We start from the raw sequence: 4,175 nt of genomic DNA, 5'->3' as shown, positions 1-4,175 counted from the left end.
CGACGCGGCGTGGAGCGCCGTCGAGGGAGAGGGGACGGGGCGCGAGGACGAGGGCGGCGATCCAGCGACGGTGTTCGGTGGTGGGGCGCAGCGTCGGGCGCGAGATCGGGCTCCTCCCCGATCCAATCCAGCAAGAGAGGGGGAGGAAAACGAGAGAGTGGGGAACGAGGGAGGATGTGGGGTGGGTCGTGGGGGTAGTTAGGGTTTGGGGTGTGGGGGTTAGGCCACATAGGCCAGGGGTAGCGGGTGGGCCGCCTGGGCCGGCCGCCTGGAGTAGCCAGTTGGGCCACGACCTAGTGGGGCAGGGGGTTCTGTTAACCTTTTATTTTTGTTTTGTTTCTTTTTTTTGTTTTTAATTTACTTTAGTTCTGTAAATATATTGTTAGTACCTAAATTAGTTTTATTAAAATACACCACTGCCACCAAAAAGTTTAACCCCAAATAAAATAGTTTAACATTTTATTAACTACCAAAGGTATTTAAATAATTGCTTATGCTGTAGTTTATTTATTTTTAGAGTATTTAAAGATTTTATAAAAATGGGGTTTCTCCACCATTACTACTTATGATTTATCTGTCATATTTTGAACATTTTAGTTTTGGCTTTTGAGAACTTTTACCGTCGACTTAATTTTTAATTAGAATGTTGAAACGGTTTTCAATCGACGCGAGTTCAACAACAACAACCGGGGTGACGTGGCATCATTAGCAATGGGTTGCTGTAGCTTAATTATCCGGGCGTCACAGATTAGTTTAAAAAGAACATCGAACCGATCTGTTTTTAATTTTGATTTTCTTGAATTTGTTAGAAACATGGAAAACAAATTATTTTAGCACTCGACCCCCCTTCTTTCCTCACTAGCAGTGTTCCTGTAGATACTATTTTCTCGCAGGTACTATGTGATGCGAAGTACATCCATGCACAAGGCCCTCGAATCAGAATAATAATAAAATATTTTCAATGCAAATCAAGCGAAAAAGTAAATTAAGGATACATGAAGTCATGCATCCATTATCCACAATGAAATAGTACTAATGAGTACAAAGTAATTTCACAAATCTGTACCATAGCATGGATCTCCCGTACATATGTTCAGTGGTAGCACTCGGCGAAGCATGCATAACAAAAGCTATAAGAGATATCAGCAGTGATTAAGCGATAAAGATTCAACCTTTTCCCATGATTGCACTAGACATGTTCAGAGATTTTTCACCAGCATTTTTAAGTGTGCTGCCATCTGAACCTTGGCTCTGGTTGTCAACACACGCTTCAGACTCCGTAGATCAGCAGCTAACTGATGGGAGCCATGAATTCTGAAATAGCAAACACTGAAATACCATACAGATGTGCATTGTAACAGAGTGCAAAGGGCTACACCTACCTACTTACCTCGTGTTGATGGATAAGTTTGTCTGTACTTATATGCCATTTCAGGCAACTCAGCTGCTCCCTGCACTTTTTAGCAAAAACGCACCTAATGGACAGACATACTAGTGCAAGGTAGCAGAAACAAGATATTAGAATCACTTAATAGAAGATAAAAATTGTGAAGTCACTTCACAAGAGGCACTGAATGGAGAGACCTATAGGGCCTGTACGACGGTAACATTGTGTTCAACCTCCTCTTCATGCTTTGACCGCATCGGCGGCTGCACGAACGCCACCACCGTGCCCATTGTCGTAGACGCTGTCAATAAGAAAGATGGCTCTTGGATCTTCAGCTAGCCAACAACTCGAACATCAGATCTCATCCAAACACCACGTTCAGACTTTTCACAAAGTAAACAATGTCAATTCACCTAGGGATTCCAGCAAACATAAAACATGCTCCGAAAACTATCTTACCCTCAGATTTCCAATTCTCTCGCTGCCATTTTTACTCGAACTGCCATGAGAATTTTACTCGACCTGCCATGGATGCTCTATGGCCACTTTGATGGTAAACAACAGTAGCATCAGTGACAGCAGGACTAGCCTGTCGACAGGCTCGTCGGAGTTGTGCTCGGGAATGGAAGAGGGAACGAGAGGAAGGAGGCCGTTGTCGACGCGTCGTGCTCGAGGACGAAAGAGCCTGCCTGAGCAGCACCGCTCCCACGCGTGAGCATCCGCCGGATCCGGTGGGTCGCGGCTGTTGAAGGCGGCTGGAGATGGCCGTGCTCGAGGAAGAAGGAGCTTGCCGAAGCAGCATGGCCTCCCCCCGCGTGAGCATCCATCGGACCCGTGGGGTCGCATCTGTTGGAGGTGACAGGAGACGACTGCGCTCGCCGGATTGGGTGAACTTCCCAAGCCCCGAGGGATCAAATGCATCCAGCTCGCCGTGCGGGAGGGGTCGCCGGAGAAGGGAGCGGTGGTGGCGCTCCGAACTTCGAGCTCCCCGTGCAGGAGGCGCCCGCCAGGAGGAGGCGGGGCGGCAACGCGGCAGAGGAGGCGGGCCGGCGGCGCGAGGAGGGGGTGGCACCCGGAGGAGGCGGGGGCGGCGGCGCGGCGCGCAGGGCTGGTGGGCGCTGAGGGATTGGGGTGGGCGCGGGGGTTGGTGGAGGTTGGGAGGTGGGAGACGCCGGGGGCGTGTTTTCCTTTTTAAAAGTTTTCTGACGCTGCGTTATTCGAGTTCGGGAACATCTAATCCGCCCTATATAACCGAGCTGTAATCAGAATAACTATTTTGATCCTGGGATCAGAATAGTGTTACTCTCTTTGTCTATATATATATAGGATTGACTATTCATCATCCTGAATCAGGAATAGTTATTCTTCACCCCTCTATTTTACCATCAATGCATCGTAATTTTACGTTTCGTAAGTTTTGTCTTATTTCTGACGTAAAAAGAGACAGTAAGAAAATATATAATCGTTGTAAAAAATATTTTATGTTATGTAAAATTACAAACGTAAAAACATAGCGTAAAATACACATAAACTACAAATTTTCTTGTCTTATGCCCTATATTTTTATTTTTTATGCCAAATTTTACATAGTGATTCAATAAGAATGTAACTATTTGAATTCCAAACGTAATTTAATTATGAAATGATCGTAAGATTACCTCGGCTAAAGAATAATTTATTCTGCATCCTGGGTGATGAATAGTATCGCTATATATAGGAGGCGCCCTGGGTGATGAATAGTATCACTATATAGAGTAGCACTATTCTGATTCTGGGATTGGGATCATTATAATTATTCTGATTACAACCGCCCTATAGGAGGCGCAGAGATGTTCCTGGATTCGAAAAGAAGCCCATCTGAACTTCGTAGAAAAAAATCTCCTCGGAGCCCACCTTATCCACTACCAGCGCTCACCTCCCCCCTGCATCCTCCCACGATCCGCCTCGACAAACCTCTCGCCGCCGCCTCCTAACCCCGAGGCGTCTCCCGCCGCTGGACCACAGCCCCGGCGCGCTTCCCGCCGCCGCCTACCCCGTCCTGACGCTCATCCATCGCCGCCTACCCCGGCCCCGACGCTCATCCGTCGTCGCCTACCCCTGCCCCGAAGCGCATCCACCGCCGCCCATCCCTGCCTCATGCGCCTCCGCCGCCGCCCACCCGGCCCCGACGCACATCCATCTGCCGCTACAGGTCTCCACGCGCCTCTGATACGTCTCCAACGTATCTATAATTTTTGATTGCTCCATGCTATATTATCTACTGTTTTGGACATTAATGGGCTTTATTATTCACTTTTATATTATTTTTGGGACTAACCTATTAACCGGAGGCCCAGCCCAGAATTGCTGTTTTTTGCCTATTACAGAGTTTCGCAGAAAAGGAATATCAAACGGAGTCCAAACGGAATGAAACCTTCGGGACGTGATTTTTAGAAAGAATATGATCCAGGAGACTTGGACCCTACGTCAAGAAACAAAAGAGGAGGCCACGAGGTAGGGGGCGCGCCTACCCCCAGGGCGCGCCCTCCACCCTCGTGGGCCCCCTGTTGCTCCACCGACGTACTCCTTCCTCCTATATATACCTACGTACCCCCAAACGATCAGATACGGACCCAAAAACCTAATTCCACCGCCGCAACCTTCTGTACCCACGAGATCCCATCTTGGGGCCTGTTCCGGAGCTCCGCCGGAGGGGGCATCGATCACGAAGGGATTCTACATCATCACCATAGCCCCTCCGATGAAGTGTGAGTAGTTTACCTCAGACCTTCGGGTCCATAGTTAGTAG

General features: G+C 48.3%; 1 long non-coding RNA gene across 1 annotated transcript; it reads right to left on the bottom strand.

Moving 5' to 3' along the window:
• Positions 1 to 955: 955 nt before the first annotated feature.
• On the bottom strand, positions 956 to 2,584 carry LOC123074544 (uncharacterized). Its single transcript, XR_006436011.1, has 2 exons — positions 1,391 to 2,584; positions 956 to 1,314 (listed from the first exon to the last, which is right to left on the bottom strand). It is a non-coding gene; the product is annotated as an uncharacterized lncRNA (long non-coding RNA).
• Positions 2,585 to 4,175: the final 1,591 nt, after the last annotated feature.

This window comes from Triticum aestivum, chromosome 3D (assembly GCF_018294505.1).
Source record: "Triticum aestivum cultivar Chinese Spring chromosome 3D, IWGSC CS RefSeq v2.1, whole genome shotgun sequence".
In the NCBI taxonomy this organism is placed as follows: Eukaryota; Viridiplantae; Streptophyta; class Magnoliopsida; order Poales; family Poaceae; genus Triticum; species Triticum aestivum.
Note: the sequence above shows the minus strand (reverse complement) of the source record. Positions and strands in the feature narration are given on the sequence as shown.